General features: G+C 40.3%; 1 pseudogene; it reads right to left on the bottom strand.

The window, feature by feature from the left end:
- Positions 1–24,900, bottom strand: part of LOC133631077 (neuropilin-1a-like) — a 216,985-nt pseudogene that overhangs the window by 108,830 nt on the left and 83,255 nt on the right.

Raw genomic sequence — 24,900 nt, 5'->3', positions numbered from 1 at the left:
ACACAATTCAACAAAAAAAATCAACACAAGTCAATAAAAACTTTGTGATACCGGATACCTTTGTCCATATGGTCTTTGGCTCCCTCTGTGAGCTAATGCTATTATCTAACAAAGTGCAACACATGCATCAATGGAAAAAGAAAAGTAAAATTTTTCCATCTTAATTCATGAAGCTGTTACAGTATCACTGCACTGTTGCTCACTGGTCAGCCCACACACAAGCTCATTACAAAATAAGAAAAAAAACCCACACAATATTATCTACAACACTAACATTTATGAGTCCCGTGGGTCTGAAACATGATCCCATAGTAGTGGAGGAGAACATCTGTGAGCCGCGTCGTGACTTACTCAAGAGTTGTTTATGGAGCTTTTAAAGAAGACAGAGGAGCCGCCATTAAAAATAAGCCTTTTTTATGGAGGGTAAACACATACACAGAGGCTTTTGTGTTGACCCAAACAACAGTGCATGCGGGTCTGCAGGTCAACATGAAGACACAAAGGCCCCCAAAATGCTAGAAACAGCTCTCGGTGTGATGCAGTATTTGTACAACACGGCGCCGATCAAAAGTGAGAGTTATTATTTGTATAAAGACAACTTTTGCCACATAGCTCTTGAGCTCATTCGATGGTGTACCTAATGAAAGTCCTTGTCAGTCAACTGCACCATCAGCTAATAATCTTCTGAACCTCTCTACTACTGCACTCCCAGCTGACTTTTAATGTACAAACCCCAACACCAGTTAAGTTGGCACGTTGTGTAAATGGTAAATAAAAACAGAATATAATGATTTGCAAATCCTTTTCAACTTATACTCAATTGAATAGACTGCAAAGACAAGATACTTAACGTTCGAACTGGAAAACTTAGTTATTTTTTGCAAATATTAGCTCATTTGGAAATTGATGCTTGCAACATGTTTCAAAAAAGCTGGCCCAAGTGTCAAAAAAGACTGAGAAAGTTGGGGAATGCTCATCAAACACTTATTTGGAACATCCCACAGGTGAACAGGCTAATTGGGAACAGGTGGGTACCATTATTGGGTATAAAAGCAGCTTCCATGAAACGCTCAGTCATTCACAAACAAGGATGGGGCGAGGGTCACCACTTTGTCAACAAATGCGTCAGCAAATTGTCGAACAGTTTAAGAAAAACATTTCTCAACAAGCTATTGCAAGGAATTTAGGGATTTCACCATCTAAGGTCCGTAATATCAAAAAGTTCAGAGAATCTGGAGAAATCACTGCACGTAACATTGATTGCCCGTGACCTTGGATCCCTCAGGCGGTACTGCATCAAAAAGCGACATCAGTGTGTAAAGGCTATCACCAAATGGGCTCAGGAACACTACAGAAAACCACTGTCAGTAACTACAGTTCGTCGCTACATCTGTAAGTGCAAGTTACAACTCTACTATGCAAAGCGAAAGCCATTTATCAACAACACCCAGAAACGCAGCCGGCTTCGCTTGGCCCGAGCTCATCTAAGATGGACTGATGCAAAGTGGAAAAGTGTTCTGTGGTCTGACGAGTCCACATTTGAAACTGTTTTTGGAAACTGTGGACGTTGTGGCCTGTAGTCCAGACCTGTCTCCCATTGAAAATGTGTGGCGCAATATGAAGCCTAAAATACCACAACGGAGACCCTGAACTGTTGAACAACTTAAGCTGTACATCAAGCAAGAATGGGAAAGAATTCCACCTGAAAAGCTTCAAAAATTGGTCTCCTCAGTTCCCAAACGTTTACAGAGTGTTGTTAAAAGGAAAGGCCATGTAACACAGTGGTAAAAATGCCCCTGTGCCAACTTTTTTGCAATGTGTTGCTGACATTAAATTCGACATTAATGATTATTTGCAAAAAAAAAAATCTATTTCTCAGTTCGAACATTAAATATCTTGTATTTGCAGTCTATTCAATTGAATGTAAGTTGCAAAGGATTTGCAAATCACTGTATTCTGTTTTTATTTACGAATTACACAACGTGCCAACTTCACTGGTTTGGGGTTTTGTGCTTTTTTTACTGTACATTCCTAAACAAAGATGTTATCAAGCCGGAAGCTCAGAACAAAGTCAACTTTATTTTCTTAAGCAGACGGGTACTCCGGCTTCCTCCCACCGCCACAGACATGCATCTGGGGATAGGTTGATTGGCAACACTAAATTGGCCCTAGTGCAGTGGTTCTTAACCTTGTTGGAGGTACCGAACCCCACCAGTTTCATATGCGCATTCACCGAACCCTTCTTTAGTGAAAAATATATATATTTTTCAAATTCAAGAAAAAGTCGTATGCTTTTTTACTGGTGCACAAAATGAACCGTGCATGAACATCACCTTGTTCAAAGAACAAAACCAACACAGTGCATGAACTCACAACAAATTACACATCTTACACACATTACCATGAATTAAACGTGGACCCTGACTTAAACAAGTTATAAAACGTATTCGAATGTTACCATCTAGTGGTCAATTGTACGGAATATGTATTGTACTGTGTAAACTGTATTGTGTATTCTCTTCCTTTGCAATATGCTAGTAAAAGTTTCAATCAATCAATCAAAAAACCTGCAAATCAGATGGAAAATTAGAGGGAACATTGTTTGGGGATATCCATAATACGCCGATAGGGAGAAGTTTTTATTTACACGATAAGTCGGATGTGTCTTTACCTCCGTGGCGGAGGCTCCGCCGAACCCCTGAGGCCGACTCACCGAACCCCTAGGGTTTGATCGTACCCAGGTTAAGAACCACTGCCCTAGTGTGTGAATGTGAGTGTGAATGTTGTCTGTCTATCTGTGTTGGCCCTGCGATGAAGTGGCGACTTGTCCAGGGTGTACCCCGCCTTCCGCCCGAATGCAGCTGAGATAGGCTCCGGCAACCCCCGCCACCCCAAAAGGGACAAGCGGTAGAAAATGGATGGATGTGCTGATGTTTAAGTGCCTTCAATGCGCCTCAACGACAGCTTGTCATGACGCCTATTGAACAACAGGGGGCAGCGTACCCCGCTGCATCACTGCAGGCTTCCCCCGTGTGTGTGCGTGTGTGAGAGTGAACTCTTATTTACTTGCAGTCTCGGTCCTCCAGGTCGAAATGCGGGTTGAAGTTGATGAGAATCTTCTGGCCCGGTTCGGGCGCCGTGATGACCCACACGCAGTGCTGCGAGGGCGGATAGGCGCCGGGGTAGCCCGGGGAGGTCAGGTAGTCCGCGGTGTGGAACTCGATGGCCGCGCCGCACTCATCTGCACCGGGGGGGAGAGGACACAACAGAACCGGGTGAAGATCCACGCAAGAAAATTACGCTAAATGTCACACTTAAAAATAATTGCCGACTAGAATTTTATTTTTTACGCACTACAAAATAATGTCTAGAAACATTTTCGAGGTACATTCACTCAGCACAGGTGACAGAACCAGGTGGACTGCAGACTGGACCGAGTGAACCCCGCTCAGAACCCACCAGTCTGGGTCAACGCAGCCACCAGGACCCCTTGTGTGAGGAGGAACCCAAGCAGTACAACACGCGTCCTGGTCTTGGGTAACATCCTAGCCTTAGAAAAAAATCCCAAAATAATCAAGGAGTTGTCGTCCAAAAAAAAAAAAAAAAAAAGACAGATAGCGGGGGAATTGTGTCAAAGTAACAGGTCCATCTGTGGCGTCCCGGCGGCATTCAGCATCGGACCGCGGCACAAGTTGCCATGTCCAGGATGAGATATAAATCCAAAGAAAAAGGTGAAAAGAATGAGGCGACAATAGGAGAAAAATCCGTTAGTTCCAAAAGCTCGTAAAGCTTTGTTGAAGAAATCCTCCCGAGTGAACGACGAGCGGACGATGGAGCTCAGCGAGCAGCAGCAGAGAACATCGCCGGCTGTCCTCCTCACTGCCCGCCTCCCTCACTCCGCCTCCCTGCGCGCGCAGCCTCCCGTCACGGTCCCGGTGTCAGACCCCAGTGTGGAATTTACACGAATTCACACTCTCCGCTCAGTCCGCTGCCGCTGTGCGCGGCCGACGGTAAGGGCTGCGGAAAACTCTACAATAACTCCGCCGTGAAACATCTAAAAAGACATGGTTGGTCATTAAATAAACTGCCTTCCTTACCATCGCGATGCTGAAAAGTACGGGGCCCCTAAAGCAAGGGTGTCCAAACTTTTTCCCACCGAGGGCCGCACACTGAAATATCAAAGCCAGCGGGGGCCACTTTGATATTTTTTTTATTTCAAAAACCAATACAATATATGTATAAATAATATACATTTAGGCCTCCACTCAGGCTTGATCCCGGGGAGAGATGTCCGATAATGGCTTTTTTGCCGATATCCGATATTGTCCAACTCTTAATTACCGATTCCGATATCAACCGATATATACAGTCGTGGAATTAACACATTATTATGCCTAATTTGGTTGTGATGCCCCACTGGATGCATTAAACAATGTAACAAGGTTTTCCAAAATAAATCAACTCAAGTTATGGAAAAAAAATGCCAACATGGCACTGCCATATTTATTATTGAAGTCACAAAGTGCTTTATTTTTTTTAACATGCCTCAAAACAGCAGCTTGGAATTTGGGACATGCTCTCCCTGAGAGAGCATGAGGAGGTTGAGGTAGGCGGGATTGGGGCGGGGGGAGTCAGGGTTTTATTAGGGGGTGGCGGGGGGTGTATATTGTAGGGTCCCGGAAGAGTTAGTGCTGCAAGGGGTTCTGGGTATTTGTTCTGTTGTGTTTATGTTGTGTTACGGTGCGGATGTTCTCCCGAAATGTGTTTGTCATTCTTGTTTGGTGTGGGTTCACAGTGTGGCGCATATTTGTAACAGTGTTAAAGTTGTTTATAAGGCCACCCTCAGTGTGTCCTGTTACAGAAGCTACAAAACTGACCTTCCTTTGAGCAGATTGAGTTTCTGGAGCATCACATTTGTGGGGTCAATTAAACACTCAAAATGGCCAGAAAAAGAGAACTTTCATCTGAAACTCGACAGTCTATTCTTGTTCTTAGAAATGAAGGCTATTACACAAAATTGTTTGGGTGACCCCAAACTTTTGAACGGTAGTGTATATCTCGATATATTTTCCGGCGAAAGTATATATATAAAGATATTCATTTTTGAGCGAGATTCAGTGAAATTGAACTGAATGACAACTGTACTGTAAACAGTCAGTGGCACTTTTATTAACCCAGTTAGACAAGATGGGTATTAACAGCACAGAAAATAAACAGTTTAAGTAGCACATATTTACATAACATAAATAAAATAGATAAATATTATTTCTGCGTATAATAAATAACATAGCTGTGCAAATAATACAAAATGTATCAAACTCAGATAAAACATGAATTTGCAGGCAGGCACTTTTTAATTCCCAGTCCCGGTTCTGGTCAGCGCCAAGTAAGTGACTTGACTTAATTGTGCGGCTATGATCTTCCTCACTTCGGCATACATTTTTGGCACCATTTCACGTGTGAAATGTGCCCGGCTTGGCAACTCGAGAACAGTTTTGATTTGGGCTTACATGGTAAACAACTCAACTTTGGTGGTAGCGGGGGGTGTATATTGTAGAGTCCCGGAAGAGTTAGTGCTGCAAGGGGTTCTGGGTATTTGTTCTGTTGTGTTTATGTTGTGTTACGGTGCGGATGTTCTCCCGAAATGTGTTTGTCATTCTTGTTTGGTGTGGGTTCACAGTGTGGCGCATATTTGTAACAGTGCTAAAGTTGTTTATACGGTCACCCTCAGTGTGTCCTGTATGGCTGTTGACCAAGTATGCAGTGCATTCACTTGTGTGTGTGAAAAGCTGTAGATATTATGTGACTGGGCCGGCACGCAAAGGAAGTGCCTTTAAGGTTTATTGACGCTCTGTACTTCTCCCTACATCCGTGTACACAGTGGCGTTTTAAAAAGTCATACATTTTACTTTTTGAAACAGATACCGATAATTTTGAAACCGATACCGATAATTTCCGATATTACATTTTAAAGCATTTATTGGCCAATAATATCGGCAGTCCGATATAATTGGACATCTCTAGTTTAAAAAAAAATTATTAAAAATGTTGTCATTATTCAGTGTTATTTGTGTTATTATTCAAGGTTTAAATCTCAAGAATAGATCAACATTAGGTCTATCTGTCAATATAACGTTTTTAAAGATTTAAGATGTATGCTCTTTTTGTCAAAGAAAACCCAGTTTATGTAAAAAACAAAATATGCAATATTTTCACCCAATAACATTTTTAAGTGGAATGTTTGAGATTATATAATAATTGGAAGGTCAATAACTCATAACAACATTGATTTTAATTGATTATTATTTTTTGAGCAATGACACTTAAAAAAAAAAAAATCACACCAAAATGATTGAGGATCCAAAAGGGTTTTACTCATTAAAGTGTTAAAAATACATTATAAATTTTTTCTACTGTTTACTTTTAACACAACAATCTCGAGATCATCGTCAGATCTACCCGTCAATTTTATTGTTGTTTATGTTTTTTGTTTGTTCGTTTTAGGCCCTAGTTTTGTATATGGCGAACACAAAATATGCAACATTTTTCTCAAAGAATATCTCAAAGTGGAATATTTAATGTGACGTAATTGGAGCCTTGAATAGGTCAATAATTCATAATGACATTTATTTTGATTCATTATTATTTTTTAAAGAAAGAAACAGCCACCATGGCAGCTTTGTGTTATTAGAGTAAACATTGCAACATTTTCATGTTACATTTCCCCTGTTTGCTCTTTTATACCACTTTTTATGTTTTTAATTTTTTTAAATTGTATTTTTAGAATGTGCCGTGGGGCCGTTAAAAAATGACTTGCGGGCCGCAAACTGCCCCCGGGCCGCACTTTGGACACCCCTGCCCTAAAGGGACATGGAGAGAAAAAATGCAAAAGGTTTTTTTCCTATGTCAGTGAACCGGAAGTAAAACAGACACAGCGATGGAGGAGCCTACCCATCATCCGTGGGAGAAGTTTATTGATTTCTATTTGAGTATTGGCCTAACATATAAAAACATCAAATCCCTTCTTGCACATAGACATGGCTTTGACATAAGTCAGAGACATCTGAAAAGAATACTCAGGGCGAGGGAGCTTTCTCGTCGTAGCACAGATAATGGGTAGGCTCCCGCATGCTCCATCGCTGTGTCTGTTTTACTTCCGGTTCACTGACATAGGAAAAAAACCTACACTACTATTACACTGTTTTTAACCTTCCGTCAAACGCCAGTCCGTCTTGCTCCGAACTTGTTCCGCTGTCACATCTGTTTTGTCGGTCGCATCCTTTGTGGTTTAAAGTTAAGTTGTGGCTTTATATTATTGTGTTGTGTCGTTTCTGTTTGTTGTGATTTTTACAAGGACCTGAACCTGAACATTTTCGTATTGTAATGAATATTGTCTTGTGGCGTTTGCATTTGGTATGACCTTTCTCAGCCACCGTAGGTATCTTCCATTTTTGTTTTGATGCCGCCACAGATGGGCAGACAGAATTAACGTTTAACATCCTTATCATTAAAAGTGTTATGTAAACGTGGCATGACGATGCCAGAGGTCGTCTTTCCAAGATATGGAGGAACGTCAGGAAGCAGCTTGCATGTAGGAAGAATGATTTATTCTTAAGTGCAGACAAAAATATGCTGCGCGGTGGCCACGGCACGGAAAACAAGAATGGCTTCGCCAAAAGGATGCTAGTCAAAAACACTAGGAGCAGGAACGAGAACGTAACTTGTTGCATATAAGCAAACAAAAGCACCAGACCGAGTAAAGCGAAAGGATGGAATAAATAGCTCTCTGATTAGTGCCCGGGAACAGGTGAGCGTCCCGAACACTAATCAGAGGCAGGTGAAAATAATCAGCACCCATGACAACCAAGAAACACAAACCCAGGGGTGCCGAAACAGAACTAAGCCGACAAGTGAATCAAAACGTACACAAACTATGACCCAGGCAACGGATCATCACAAAAAGTGTTCGGAAATGGATGATGGACTTAAACATTTTAGATGAAAGAGACATATCACGGAATGATATTTGGAAAAATGCCAATAAGCCCTTTAGAAGCATTAAAGATAAGCTGACTCAATTTAAGATCTTGAATAGACTGTATTTGACATCTTCTCAGCTGTTTAAAATTGGTGTAGTAGACAGCAAGTTATGTATGAAGTGTCGGGCAGCCGAGGCAACTCTTGTTCATTTATTGTGGGAATGTCAGAGAATACAAGAGTTATGGTTGAAAACAACAAAAGAAGCAATCACATTCCTTAATATAAACATCCCATTGACACTGCAAACTTGTATTCTTGGGGATCTCCATCAATTTAGTAACATGTCATCAAAGAGTAAAAATGCATTTCTTTCAATATGCATAATAACAAAAAGGGTAATATTAAAAAAATGGATAGATGTTGATAGTCCAACACATTCTGACTGGTATACACAAGCTATGGAGATAATATCAGTAGAAAAAACTGCATTTAGTTTAGATAATAATGAGTCATATATTGGAATATGGGATCCATTATTTACATTTGTCTTAACTATTAAATGAACCAAAAATATGACTTATTATATCTTTGTGGAAAATATTGGACACAATGTGTTGTCAAGTTTATGAGATGCGATGCAAGTGTAAGCCACTGTGACACTATTGTTCTTTATTTTTTATTTTTTTTATTTTTTATTAATGTCTGTAATGATAATGTCAATGAGGGATTTTTAATCACTGCTATGTTGAAATTGTTACTAATATTGATCCTGTTGTTGATAATATTCATTTTTGTTTCACTACTTTTGGATTGTTTTGTGTCATGTTTGTGTGTCCTCTCAATTGTTCTGTTTATTGCTGTTCTTAATGTTGCTGGGTCAGGTTTGGTTATGGAATTGGATTGCATTATTATGGTACTGTTGTGTATCGTTTTGTTTGATTAATAAATTCTAAAAAATAATAATAATAAAAAAATAAAAAATAAATAGTGCTAAACTTGATTTGAAGTCTGCCGTTCTTAAATCCAATGGTTTTTTTTGTAGTATCGATAAAATCCATATATTGCATTTTAAATCAATATAGAATCAATACCTAACTTCCGAAAGGCCAACTTTCCAAGTACAGAGCAATATACTTCGAATTTAGGAATATAAATCGATCTATTTATATATCGATCAATCATTATACTCCTAATATATTTTGACTATAATGAAAATGTTTTTAATTCATGTAACAGGCAAATCTTTCCTCCTGCAGCTAACAATCTAAAAAACAAAAAATGGGTTAATATGTTTATTTTGAATCTTATTTTTGCACTGAGCAGTAAGTCACTGCGTGCCAGTTTCAATGCCGTATAAACAGTTATGTTGCCATTGTTCAGCAATAATACTGAAGTTAACAATATTACAACAATATTTCATTAAAATGGCATCTTAGGCTATGACATTTTATGTCCACAAAACCATGTATTTCGACGTAAACTTAAACGGGCACTTTTTAGTGATAAGAAGAGCACGGTGGACCGAGACTTGATGAGTCATAGACAGTTTGTCTTCAGTGATTCTACTGTGTGTCAGAAGATGTTACTGTGCCTTTTAATGTCATCATATGTTATTAATATACATATTATATTTCACAGTACATTGTTTCAGTGTGATCATCAGTTTGTTTCTGTTATGTGTGTCATTTTACTGTCTTCTATACTGTCGTGAGGCTTGTAAACATAGTGGACCATATATGTTTATGTGCCACATAAAGAGAACACAGTTTGACATAAAACATTCCAAATAGTAACTAGATGAATAAGAGATGTCCTACAAATTACTAATCACATTCATTAATACAAATGACCCAGAATGGATTTTATCCTTTGACCATAGTGAACTTAAATCAAGGATCAATAACACTTTCTGCCATATTGATGGATGTTGATTGCAGGAAAATTGAGTTATCTTGACAAAAGTCGAACACAGAGCAAGACATCAAGTGACGAACGAGGAGTTTGCAGAGAAGTTCTCATCTCTCATGCATGAGAGGTTCTTCTATGGCGCTAAACGTCTGGCTTAAAAAGATACATTTCATGATATACAAGAACAACAATAAACACGGTTAGCTAATCAAGTGACCCTGTGTAGCCTTGTTGACATCTTGACCGTAAAAGATCATTCCCTATAAAACCGCATCACTTCAATGAGATGTTTGAGCGCTGCAACATGATGGATGTGCACGCTCTTTGACGTAATGTATTCTGCTGATTTGAGGGGGGTTGCAAGGTTAGGAGTCCCTCTGTGCCTGACATAAATCTCAATGTAAGTCACCGCCATCAGGATCTCAACCAGTTGGCTCCAGCATTAAAGTGGCTCCATTTGACATACACGCACCGGCAATCCCAGCAGTCATATTTCTTCATTTGCTCTTTGTCTATTTGTTTTCTTAACGTTGTTAACATTGGACACGTGGGCCTGGCTTCCTGCTTACTGTAGACTGAATGAAGTCACCTGACAACTTGATTAGTTCTTTCATTTTGCAGCCTTTTAGCTTTCATGCTTACAGCACACAGATGTAAAGAATACATAAGGGCTGTAACGTAAACGTATTCGTAGTCGGGATTTGTTTGTGTGGAATATGTTATTCATGAGTCATTTTTTCATAAAACACATATAGTCCAGTGTTTGGCTAGTAGGAGTCATGGGTAGCAATTAGAGATGTCCGATAATATCGGTATCGGCTTCAAAATTATCGGTGTTGGTTTCAAAAAGTAAAATTTATGACTTTTTAAAACGCCGCTGTGTACACGGACGTAGGGAGAAGTACAGAGCGGCAATAAACCTTAAAGGCACTGCCTTTGCGTGCCGGCCCAGACACATAATATCTACGGCTTTTCACACACACAAGTGAATGCAAGGCAATACTTGGTCAACAGCCATACAGGTCACACTGAGGGTGGTCGTATAAACAACTATAACACTGTTACAAATATGCGCCACACTGTGAACCCACACCAAACAAGAATGACAAACACATTTCGGGAGAACATCCGCACCGTAACACAACATAAACACAACAGAACAAATACCCAGAACCCCTTGCAGCACTAACTCTTCCGGGACGCTACAATATACACCCCCCGCTACCCTCTACTCCCCCCACCTCAACCCCCAACCTCAACCTTAGCATGTCCCAAATTCCAACCTGCTGTTTTGAGGCATGTTAAAAAAAAGAATGCACTTTGTGACTTCAATAAAAAATATGGCAGTGCCATGTTGGCATTTTTTTTCCATAACTTGAGTTGATTTATTTTGGAAAACCTTGTTACATTGTTTAATGCATCCAGCGGGGCATCACTACAAAATTAGGTATAATAATGTGTTAATTCCACGACTGTATCGGCATCGGTTGATATCGGAATCGGTAATTAAGAGTTGGACAATATCGGAATATCGGATATCGGCAAAAAAGCCATTATCGGACATCTCTAGTAATTTTTTCATAAAACAAATGTAGTCCAGTCTTTGGCTAGTAGGAGTCATGGGTACCAAAGACCCTCTTCCGTCGTTAAGTCTACTGTTTGGGAAGCCTTCCTGGTGAAATACATACATTTCAAGTGAATAAGATGAAAACGGTGTGCTGCTATTGCTCAGTAGAGGTGGCAAATATTTCACATTTGATCTGTATTTATTGCATAATTACTTGGTAGCCATTTTTACAGTTTCATTTTAAGAATCATGAAAGCTGTTGACACAAAAATGTAAGCAGTTTAATGTTTTGCAAGTAGTATTGTTCCATCTTTGTGTTCAATAGAATAAAGAAGGTCATGAGAAGAAAAAGCAGGCAGTTAAATATGTTCGGCAGTAAAAGCCACAAGTTCAGCTGCATAATTGGACGGCCTCTCGTCTGGCTTAGCGTCTAAAAGCCCTTGTTTGAGTCCTGCGAGGAACAAAGAGGGTGTTTGAATCTCGTCTATAAACAGGGGAGCAAAGACCGTTTTTGTTTGCCGTTTTCACGGCTGAACTCGTGAGACGTGTTTGAAGTCACAAACAACTATGTTGTTGGTATTGTTGTCTCTGTAAAAACGTGTCACAAACTCACATGCTCAGCTTCCATCACGTCATCACACCCCAAACAACACCTTTCAGGAACATCTACCTCATGGTACAACTATCTCAGGGAAAACCACCTTAGGTACAACAATCTCATCTACAACTACCTCATGGTATCTATCTCAGGTACAACTAAATCAGGTACAACTACCTCAGAAACATTCAACTACCACATATACATACAACTTCCCTAAGATGCAACTATCTCAGGTAAAACTACCTCATAATATTAATAATAATAATGGATTACATTTATATAGCCCTTTTCTAGACACTTAAAGTGCTTCACAGAGCACTGAGAACCCATCATTCATGTATTCCACCTTCACACATTGATGGTGATAAGCTACATTTATGTCCACAGCTGCCCTGGGGTAGACTGACAGAAGCCTGGCTGCCAATTTGCGGCAACGGCTCATGTGACCGCCACCAAACATTCATACACCAGTGTGAGCGGCACTGGGAGCAAGTTTGGTGAAATCTCTTGCCCAAGGACACAACGGCCGTGGCTATGATGGCTGGAATCGGACCTGGAACCCTCAAGTTGCTGGCATGGCCACTCTACCATCTGAGCCACACCGTCCCGACTTGAGATACATAGAAAATGGATGGATGGATGGACAACTACCTCAGATAAAACTAACTCCGATAAATACAACTACCTCGGATAGAGTTATCTCAGTAACATCTACCTCATATAGAATTGTCTCAGTAACAACTACCTCAGATATCTCAGGTACAATTACCCCACGGTCTAACAATTTCAAGTACAACTACACTACCACAGGTACAACAATCTCAGGTACACCTATCTCCAGTATAACTATCTCAGGTGCCACTATCTCAGGTACAACTATCTCATGCAATACTACTTAAGGTACAACTATCTGAGGTTAAACTATTTTAGGTACCAATATCTCAGGTACAACTATCTCAGGTACAACTACTTAAGGTACATCTATCTCAGGTACAACTATTTAAAGTACAACTACTCAAATTACAACTATTTAAGGTAAACTATTTAAGGTACAAATACTTAAGGTACAACTATCTCCGGTATAACTCTCTCGGGTACAACTACTTAAGGTACAACTATCTCAGGTACATCTATTTCAGGTACCACTATCTCAGGTACAACTATCTCAGGTACAACTATTTAAGCTACAACTACTCAAAGTACAACTATCTCAGGTAAAACTATTCAAGGTACAACTATCTTAGGTACATATATCTCAGGTACAACTATCTCCAGTACAACTCTCTCAGGTACAACTATTTCAGGTACATCTATCTCAGGTACAATTATCTCAGGCACAACTACTTTAGGTACAACTATCTCAGGTACAACTATCTCAGGTACCTCTATTTCAGGTACAACTATCTCAGGTACAACTATCTCAGGTACAACTACTTAAGGTACCACCATCTCAGGTACCACCATCTCAGGTACCACTATCTCAGGCACAACTATCTCAGGCACAACTACTTAAGGTACAACTATCTGAGGTTAAACTATCTCTCGCACAACTACTTAAGGTACATTTATCTGAGGTTATACTATCTCAGGTGCAACTATCTCTGATAAAACTCTCTCAGGTACAACTATCTCAGGCACAACTACTCAAGGTACAACTATCTGAGGTTATACTATCTCAGGTGCAACTATCTCTGATAAAACTATTTCAGGTACAGCTATCCCAGCAGGAGCAAACAAAGATTCCAAAAGTGAACAAAGAGCCTCACACAAAGAGTTCATTGCCCTCCTGGCAGCCAAAAGGTGACTAAAAGGAGGTCGTATGCACGAGTGACACACAGCGAGAACACTACTTAGCTCACATTCTACTTTTCACATGATCAGGTTCATCAGGCTTGAACTCAAGTAAACCACATTGCTGCTACTTTGCATCCATCACAGGAACATTGACGTGTGTCCAGCTGGTAAAAAGAATTCTAGCCGCAAACAATAAAGACCTAAGACGTTAAACATATAAGGCAGTTTTATTTTGTATAGACATTTAACATGTTTATGTAAATGGACTGCATTGATTAAAAATGCTTTTTAGATGAGATAAATAGCACCCGACAGCCTGTAAGTACCGTATGTTTAAATGTGTACAGAAATACTTTGGAACCAATGTTTCGAAAAGGCCTGCTAATGGAGCCTAGACTCCCACTTGAGCACGATAAAGCTTGGAAGTTTTCTGTTGTGCTTCAATTTGCTGCAGATGTAGACGCCTTGAAATCCAGATTTAAAGCATTTGTCTTTTGAAGTGCCTACAATTTCAACTTTATAACTTTTAAAGCCCTACGCCTAAGAGGTTGCCTTTCATGAGGATGATTTTATGGCATTGTTTGATTTTTTTTTTTTTATATCTTTCAGAGCGTTATTGTGTTTTTCGGCAGAACGAGTGTTCTCTAAACAAATTGGCCTTTCCTTGACTTCCCAGAGGAAACAACATGGAAATGTTTGGCAATCACAACCCGCTCGTGACACGGCTAAACATAACAGAAATAGCACGACTGTCACGCCCTTTGCAAAGCGAGAACACAACAGTTGTGATAAGATCTCATCCGTTATGTGTATTGTGAGCATAGTGTTTATTTACGAGTAGATACATGTGGCTTCACAATGCTCACTTTATAGTGAATACACACACACACGTATGTGAGGCAGATGTTTGTGGAATGACACAAACACGTCCCTGTAATTACAGGAGGCAGTGACAGTGATCCATTAGCCTTCTGAGGTGGGCGGCAAGCAGTAATGGTAGCCAGCACCAAGCATCTCATACACATAAAGTGTTGTGTGTGTGTGTGCATAGGGGCCGATCTACATTTCTGCCAGTGGGTGCTCGGTAAGTGTGTATTAGTGTTGTCTCGATACCAGTAGTTTGGTACCGGTACCAAAAGTATTTCGGTACTTTTTTAAATAAAGGGGACCACAAAAAATGTCATTATTGGCTTTGTTTTAACAAAAAAATCTTAGGGTACATTAAACATATGTTTATTATTGCAATTTTGTCCTTAAATAAAATAGTGAACATACAAGACAACTTGTCTTTTAGTAGTAAGTAAGCAAACAAAGGCTCCTAATTAGTCTGCTGACATATGCAGTAACATATTGTGTCATTTATCAATTCTATTATTTTGTCAACATTATTAAGGACAAGTGGTAGAAAATGAATGATTAATCTACTTGTTCATTTACTGTTAATATCTGGTTATTTTCTGTTTCAACATGTTCTATCTACACTTCTGTTAAAATGTAGTAATCACTTATTCTTCTGTTGTTTGGATACTTTACATTAGTTTTGGATGATACCACACATTTGGGTATCAATCCGATACCAAGTGGTTACAGGATCATACATTGGTCATATTCAAAGTCCTCATGTATCCAGGGACATATTTCCTGAGTTTATAAACATAATATACATTTTTTAAAAACGAAAGAAGATTTTGTGATGTTAAAAAATATCGATGTAATCATAGTAGTATCGACTAGATACGCTATTGCACATGGTGTCATTACAGTGGCTGTTAGGTGTAGATCCACCATTGGCGTTTGTTTTTATTGTAGCGTCCCGAAAGAGTTGGTGCTGCAGGGAATTTGTTCTGTAGTGTTCATGTTGTGTTGTAGTGCAAATATTCTTCCAAAGGGACGGCGTAGCGCAGTTGGGAGAGTGGCCATGCCAGCAACCCTAAGGGTTCCTGGTTCAATCCCCACCTTCTACCAACCTCGTCACGTCCGTTGTGTCCTTGAGCAAGACACTTCACCCTTGCTCCTGATGGGTCGTGGTTAGGGCCTTGCATGGCAGCTCCCGCCATCAGTGTGTGAATGTGTGTGTGAATGGGTGAATGTGGAAATAGTGTCAAAGCGCTTTGAGTACCTTGAAGGTAGAAAAGCGCTATACAAGTATAACCCATTTATCATTTATTTATAAATGTGTTTGTCGTTGTTGTTGTTTAGTGTGGTTTCACTATATGGCACATATTTATGACAGTGTTGGCATTATTCATACTGCCGCCCTTAGTGTGACATGTATGACTGTTGACTAAGTATGGCCTTCATTCGCTCGTGTGCAGTATGTCCAAAGTCGAGATGGATATGCGATAATATCATTATTGGGTTCAATGAAATCCTGGTTAGGTTTTGGTAATTATTGACAATATATATTTTGTGACTCTTATACTATGTAAAACGGACCATACTCGCCACTAAATTAACAATAACAAGATTGTTTTTTCAAAAATTATTTTAAAGATTGAAAATTAGCATCAATCCCACGTGGGTGCTAGGCATTGTCCGTGGGTGTGTGTGTGTATATATATGTGTATATATATATATATATATATATATATATATATATATATATATATATATATATATATATATATATATATATATATATATATATATATATATATATATGTACATATACTTACTTTATGTACAAAATAAGATAACCTTTTATTATGCTCCCACATACACTTAGATTCATGTTAAAGCAGCACATATAACTCATGTCACATCCAGACACTGGAACATGTTATTATGGCACACTACTAGCATCCCAGTCGGGGCTGCTAGCACTTTCTCACCCTGGCGTTATGATGATGATGCATCACCTGCATGACATGATGTAATTTGCACCTCTCTCTCTCTTTGTGGCAATCATCTTTGTGCTCAACAAGCCTATTCTCCAGAGAACAAGCCTCCACTCTGACAAATGCATTGAAAAACGTGAATATACTCCTTTTTGACTGCTTGCCAGACTCCATCAACAAAGATTTAGTGCAAAAAAAGTACACTGGGATGCTAAGTTCCTGTTTTATTATCATTCTTACTACATCACAATGCCATGTTAGCATTAGTAGCAGACAGAGGTTGCTCGTAACGTGCTACACAATATTCCGTTATATCTACTTAAATAACTTTTTAGGTAACCGTAAATTCCGGACTATAAGATGCTACTTTTTTTCTACACTTTGAACCCTATCCGCGTCTGGAAACATGTATTTTAACAGACATTTGAAGGTGTCTCAAGGTGTATCAAACCCCAAAACTTACAATTGAAATAAAAATATGACACTTTTCAGACTTGAGCATGGTGCAAATAATCATATAAGGTCGGGTATGAAGAATAGTAGTAGTGTATTGCAGTGGCGGGCCGTGCGTTTCTCACCTAGGCCTTCAGTGATGTCTCACAGCTACAAACCCTGTTTCCATATGAGTTGGGAAATTGTGTTAGATGTAAATATGAATATGGCATTGGCTGACATTTACAGTGCGTCCAAACTTCATACAGATTGGGTGAAAGTAGGCCCACTTGCATTCCACACACATGCCTTGCCTTATTTTTAGGGACAGCTGTTTGGAATTTCCTCTTGGGTTCTCGATGCTGGCGCTGGTCCAGGTTGAGCCCTCGCTTGGCGCTTTGCTGCCAAAATGTGACGCTTGTGGACCCCCAGAGGCCAAACATGACGACGGAGCGCGACACGGCCTGTCAAAAATAACATGCTGGATCACGTTTCCATGCCAGTGTGTCTGTTTTGTTATCAAGTGATGGAGCGCACACACTCGGGTTCTACTAACATACACTTTGCTTTGAAAAATGAGAACAGAATCTTTAAAGGCCTACTGAAATGAAATTGTTTTATTTAAACGGGGATAGCAGATCCATTCTATGTGTCATACTTGATCATTTCGCGATATTGCCATATATTTGCTGAAAGGATTTAGTAGAGAACAACGACGATAAAGGTCGCAACTTTTGGTCGCTGATAAAAAAAAAAGCCTTGCCTATACCGGAAGTAGCGTGACGTCACCGGAGGAAGGACTCCTCACATTTTCCCATTGTTTACAATGCAGCGAGAGAGATTCGGACCGAGAAAGCGACGATTACCCCATTAATTTGAGCCAGGATGAAAGATTCGTGGGTGAGGAAAGTGAGAGTGAAGGACTAAAGTGCAGTGCAGGACGTATCTTTTTTCGTTCTGACCGTAACTTAGGTACAAGCTGGCTCATTGGATTCCACACTTTCTCCTTTTTCTATTGTGGATCACGGATTTGTATTTCAAACCACCTCGGATACTATATCCTCTTGAAAATGAGAGTCGAGAACGCGAAATGGACATTCACAGTGACTTTTATCTCCACGACAATACATCGGCGAAGCTCTTTAGCTACTGAGCTAACGTGATAGCATCGGGCTCAAATGCAGATAGAAACAAAATAAATAAATCCCTGACTGGAAGGCTAGACAGAAGATCAACAATACTATTAAACCATGGACATGTAAATACACGGTTAATAATTCCCAGCTTGGCGAAGCTTAACAATGCTGTTGCTAACGACACCATTGAAGCTAACTTAGCAACGGGACCTCACAGAGCTATGATAAAAACATTAGCGCTCCACCTACGCCAGCCAGCCCTCATCTGCTCATCAACACCCGTGCTCACCTGCGTTCCAGCAATCAACGGAAGGACGAAGGACTTCACCCGATCATCCGTGCGGTTGGCGGCTAGCGTCGGCTAGCGCGTCTGCTATCCAAGTCAAAGTCCTCCTGGTTGTGTTGCAACAGCCAGCCGCTAGTACACCGATCCCACCTCCAGCTTACTTCTTTGCAGTCTTCATTGTTCATTAAACAAATTGCAAAAGATTCACCAACACAGATGTCCAGAATACTGTGGAATTTTGAGATGAAAACAGAGCTTTTTTGTATTGGATTCAATGGGGTACCAATACTTCTGTTTCAACGATTGACGTCACGCGCATACGTCATCATATACAGGTATAGACGTTTTCAACCGGAAGTTTAGCGGGGAATTTAAAATGTCACTTTATAAGTTAACCCGGCCGTATTGGCATGTGTTGCAATGTTAAGATTTCATCATTGATATACAAACTATCAGACTGCGTGGTCGGTAGTAGTGGCTTTCAGTAGGCCTTTAAACCTTTACATAAAAAGAGAAATACATGAAAAATCTAAATTGGATCAGAAGTAAAAGTGTCGTGACTAGGAGGTCACAGGGAGTGTGATAAGAGACCTGCAGCTGAAGTTGCTGTGTGTGTGTGTGTGTGTGTGGGCGTGTTTTTGTGCGTCAGCACGTGTGTGTGTCCGTGTTTGTGTGAACATGATATGATAAGAGGCAGGCTGATACGAGGGGTCGTGCGTGGTACACATGATGCGTTCAAAGGAAAAACTTAATTTGCAGAAAAACAAATCCCCCTGGGGTGAATAACAGTACACATGTTTCAGAACGATTCATTGGTTTTCTTTTCTTTGCCGATTGGTTGGCTTTCTGTTATTAGCCCTATGAAGTGTTTATACGCAAGTATTGTACTTGTTACACACCAGCAGTTTGAGTGTTTATTTTGAATATGCAAACAGTTACAATATGACACATTATCACATCTTTCCATTAACGGGCATCTTAGTTGTAGTTTTCAATACCAAATTTGGAGGTGTTGCATCGCTAATGCTGATCAGTAGCATGTCAAATCCAATGTACCATATTTTACGGACCATAGGGCGCACCGGATTATAAGGCGCACTGCGGATGAGTGGGTCTAGTCAGGTCTATTTTCATACAAAAGGCCAACCGAATTATAGGGCGCATTCAGTTGAAAACACTTTGGTCAAAATGTTGCATAGATTATGTTTTACAGATCATCTTCAAGCCGCTTTCTGACAGTCGCTTCAGGATGCGCTGTTTTGTGGGCGGTCCTATTTACGTGGTTCACCTTCGACAGCGTCTTTTCTCTGTCATCTTTGTTGTAGCCATGTAGTGTGCAAGGGTGTGGAAGAAGTGTCAAAAGAAGGAGCTAACTGTTTTAATGACATTCAGACTTTACTTAAATCAACAGAGAAGCAGCATCTCCTCATTTGTGGCTCACTTGTGCAAAAATGCCGGAAATGTGTCCCGTGAAAAAAACGTCCGACCGGAACTCTCTAATAACTAAAGTTCCTTGAGTGAATAATGTAAACTCACTATACCGGTATGTTTTAGCCCCTTCATGGCGAGTTTACTGACAGATATAAGTAAGAACTAGAGATGTCCGATAATATCGGCCTGCCGATATCATCAGCCGATAAATGCTTTAAAATGTAATATCGGAAATTATCGGTATCGGTTTTAACCTCACGATTTTCCCAGGAGACTCCCGAATTTCAGTGCCCCTCCCGAAAATCTCCCGGCGCAACAATTTTCCTGATTTCCACCCGGGCAACATTATTGGGGGCGGGCCTTAAAGGCACTACCTTTAGTGTCCTCTACAACCTGTCGTCATGTCCGCTTTTCCTCCATACAAACAGCGTGCCGGCCCAGTCACATAATATATGTGGCTTTTACACACACATAAGTGAATGCAAAGGCATACTTGGTCAACAGCCATACAGGTTACACTGAGGGTGGCCTTATAAACAACTTTAACACTGTTACAAATATGCGCCACACTATGAACCCACACCAAACAAGAATGACAAACACATTTCGGGAGAACATCCGCACCGTAACACAACATAAACACAACAGAACAAATACCCAGAACCCCTTGCAGCACTAACTCTTCCGGGACTCTACAATATACACCCCCCGCTACCACCAAAGTTGAGTTGTTTACCATGTAAGCCCAAATCAAAACTGTTCTCGAGTTGCCACACGTGAAATGGTGCCAAAAATGTATGCCGAAGTGAGGAAGATCATAGCTGCACAATTAAGTCAAGTCACTTACTTGGCGCTGACCAGAACCGGGACTGGGAATTAAAAAGTGCCTGCCTGCAAATTCATGTTTTATCTGAGTTTGATACATTTTGTATTATTTGCACAGCTATGTTATTTATTTTACGTAGAAAGAATATTTTTCTATTTTATTTATGTTATGTAATTCTGTGCTACTTAAACTGTTTATTTTCTGTGCTGTTAATACCCATCTTGACTAAGTGGGTTAATAAAAGTGCCACTGACTGTTTACAGTACAGTTGTCATTGACTTCAATTTCACTGAATCTCGCTCAAAAATGAATATCTTTCTATATATACTTTTACCGGAAAATATATCGAAATATATATCGAATATCGAGTTTAAGTAAAAATATATCGAGATATACTTTTTCGTCCATATCGCCCAGCCTTACAATGAATGGCACGATATAATTTTTAGTACTGACGGGATTCGGTCGGCGCCTATGAAAATACCGAATTTGGTACCCGTCCCTGGTGCTGATAACCAGCGATGGTAAAGACGCCTGATTGGATGACGTCAATCACGCTTTTCATGTCAGAAGACTGTTGTTTGATCCTGTTTGGATCAAAGGTGGTTGTTTTTTCACAACAAAAGAGCAAAGCGTTTGCATTTTCACGTTAGAACCCGTGTTTTGTTTGAAGCGGCAAACAACATGCTGTTTGTTCTTTAAAATTAAAACGTGTCACAAAATGTTTCATTTGAAGTGGTGACAACGTAGCCTAGTGTATTTTCGTGACTGTTCACCCTCACGGCCCCGCCCTCTCCTTTTTACATCCACAGCCAATCAGCTCCCTGCCTCTCATTGCATCCCCCCAAGTGTATCGCATCACTCTTGTCTCCTTCTTCTTCTTCCAGGATAATGTTTTTTAGTCCTTGCCAGCGCGCACAACATTTCAAGATGTCCTACATATGTCTTTCGTTCGCAGCATATTTCTGTCCCGAGTGTTCCTTAGATAAATGCAGTCATCATATAAACGTGTCTCCTTTGTTGAAGATGTGGTTCATGCTTATTATGGCCACATTTCAAAAAGCTATGCTGTAATAATCTGCGCACCGATAAGCTTTCTCACACAGCCTAGCATGTTAGCCAAGGTGAATGTCGCTGATCAAGACTGTTCTAAATAAGTAAAACAAATACTTGGTCACTAATAACTTGGTAAAATTTTCCAGCCCCCTCAGCTAATTCTTATTCCGAGAGTGATACCGTGTGTCCTGGAGCACGGCTTTAAATGCCGGGCGGGACGAGAAAAAGATGGAGAAGAAGTGGGGTTAGAGGTGTGAAAGCTTCACACATCTCTTCTGTCTGATGGACTCTGATGGCTGCACCGTCCGTGGCTCAGTCGGCCGTGAACAAGACGATTGGTTCTTCTGCTCAGACTTAACGAGATGCCATGGTGCAGAAACTCCATTTTTGGAATATTTACATATTAACAATATTGTGTTAGGCGTTTTCCACGTAAGCATAACAACACATCAAAGGATGGGGTGGTAACTTTGCTATTTTTGTCAATTTTGACAATTTAAGTTAAAAAGTACATTCTAATTACAAACCGTTTTTATATTACTTGGGACGACTATGATCAGGGGAAACAAAACGCCAGATAATATGTCTTACTTTATACACACACCATAATACTGGTATGTTGAAGCACAGTACAATCCATCAAGCGGTGCGGCTTCATAGCTTACCAAAGTTGTACTAATGTTGATAGATTTTTGAGCGCCGTGTGTAATGTTCTATATTTTCAATGGAACATTTAAAATGTTGTTGGTGTTTACTTGAGTCATATTGCAGTCTAAATGTATCTCTTGTGTGTGACTGACATTATATTGCAGTCTACACGTATCTCTTATGTTTGACTGCCATCTACTGGTCACACTTATCACTACACCATGCACCAAATAAAATAGCTTCAAGGTCGGTAAGTAAAACCAGAATTATTCCTTACATTAGACAGACCGGGTTATAAGGCCAATGTCGAGTTTTGAGAAAACATTTTTTAAGTGCGCCTTATAGTTCAGAAAATACGGTATATGAAAAAACAAATGCCATTAAAAAAACTCCATCAGTCACCAAAACGATCAATTGAATTAGTGTTATTGTCTACTCGCTCCAAACCATCCCCTTAAGTCATCCAGTAGTTTTAAAATGGAATTGCTGCATATACGACATGTCTAATGTTTTAGTTTTTGACAATCCAAATGTGTTGGTACGCACACAGACGGGGGATTCTCTCTCCATTGTCTGTCATTGCACCAATCGTGACACGCTCGCAGCCTTTGTGCGTAAGAACCAACAACCTGGTCCTGAACGTCGACAAGACCAAGGAGATCATTGTCGACTTCAGGAAGCACCAGTCCAGCCACACTCCACTCTTCATCAACGGCACAGAGATTGTAAGCAGCACCAAGTTCCTGGGGGTGCAGATAACTGACAATATGACCTGGTCCCTACACACCGGAGCTCTCGTAAAAAGAGCTCAGCAGCGCATGCACTTTTTGCGCCAGATGAAAAAAGCACAGCTCCCTCCCCCCATTCTCACCACATTCTACAGAGGCACTATAGAGAGCCTACCGACCAACTGCATCTCTGTCTAGACTGGAGCCTGCAGTGCCTCAGACTGGAAGTCTCTGCAGAGAGTGGTGAGGACGGCGGAAAAGATCATCAGGACTCCTCTTCCTCCTATCCAGGAGATCGCAAAAAGCCGCTGCCTGACCAGGGCTCAGAAAATCTGCAGAGACTCCTCCCACCCCCACCAAGGACTGTTTTCACTGCTGGACTCTAGGAAGAGGTTCCGCAGCCTCTGTTGCAGAACCTCCAGGATCTGTAACAGCTTCTTCCCTCAGGCCGTAAGACTCTTGAACGCATCATAATAATCCCCTCAATTCCTCCCAAAACTGGATTAACTCGCTGGAATATAAAAACAATATAACATACATCCATAAACGTGGATGCATATGCAAAAGTGCAATATATTTATCTGTAATCTATTTATTTATATCTGCACCTTATTGATTTTTTTTATCCTGCACTACCATGAGCTAATGCAACGAAATGTATTTCTTATCTGTACTGTAAAGTTCAAATTTGAATGACAATAAAAAGAAAATCTAAGTCTAGTCTAAGTCTAATTGTGGCAGTTTGCATGTACCTAGAAAGCATGCTAATTATAGATGCAAAAACAGCGACCACAAACACTTTCAGGCTTGACAAATATCAACGCAAGCCTGATTATTATTATTATTTGCATTACATCCTACCAGGATTGTGGCCATTCTGATAATATACAGTATATCATATATTCTGCATATACATGAAGACAAACACGCTAAATAAACTCACTAATTCGATCATTTAGCTTCAAACGGATCTATTTATGCGTTTTTCTTGGAAGTAATATTTCTTGGTCTGACAATGGCCTCATATCTTTTTTACGAGCGTGTTGACATTTTCCGCACTTTACACTCATGACAAAGTCAAATAACAGTAATAGAGAAAGAGCAATGAGGGTTTTTTACTGTACACTCGACATATTGGCGTCTTAACGAGCGCTCTGGGTAAAAAAAACAAAAAACAAAAGGACAAGCTTGGAAAGTCTCGTGGTCAGGGGCGAAAAAATACGTTTCTGCGGTGGCGTCGGTGTAAAATGCGATGCAGAGTTGGGTGTCAAGATGTGATCCTATGTGCCGCCATCCATCATAAACGAGCCGAGGTTGTGCATGCATGCTGGCCAATGCGACCATCTCGGACGACATGTGCACGTCTCCTGCTGATAGCCACACTTTTTGGAAAGAGACACCTGGACGCAACCTTCGCCATCAGCACTGATAAACGAGGGGGACAAAGTGCCTGTGGATAGTCATTTTTGTAGGTCACAGGCCAAAACAGGCAGCGCATAGACTTGCATTTTAAAATAGGAATATTTTTTCATGGATTTTGGCCTTTCTTCACACACAAATGTAGGTTTTTGTCCTTAAAGAGACCCTCTCCTCCTCATTCGAGGGGCTTTTAAAATGATATTGGATCCGAGTAAAAACATGATACAGTAAGTCCAATATTTTGATGATAT

Source organism: Entelurus aequoreus, linkage group LG16, assembly GCF_033978785.1.
Source record: "Entelurus aequoreus isolate RoL-2023_Sb linkage group LG16, RoL_Eaeq_v1.1, whole genome shotgun sequence".
Taxonomy (NCBI): domain Eukaryota; kingdom Metazoa; phylum Chordata; class Actinopteri; order Syngnathiformes; family Syngnathidae; genus Entelurus; species Entelurus aequoreus.
The sequence above is the reverse complement of the archived record's forward strand: the minus strand, read 5'-3'. Positions and strand labels throughout refer to the sequence as shown.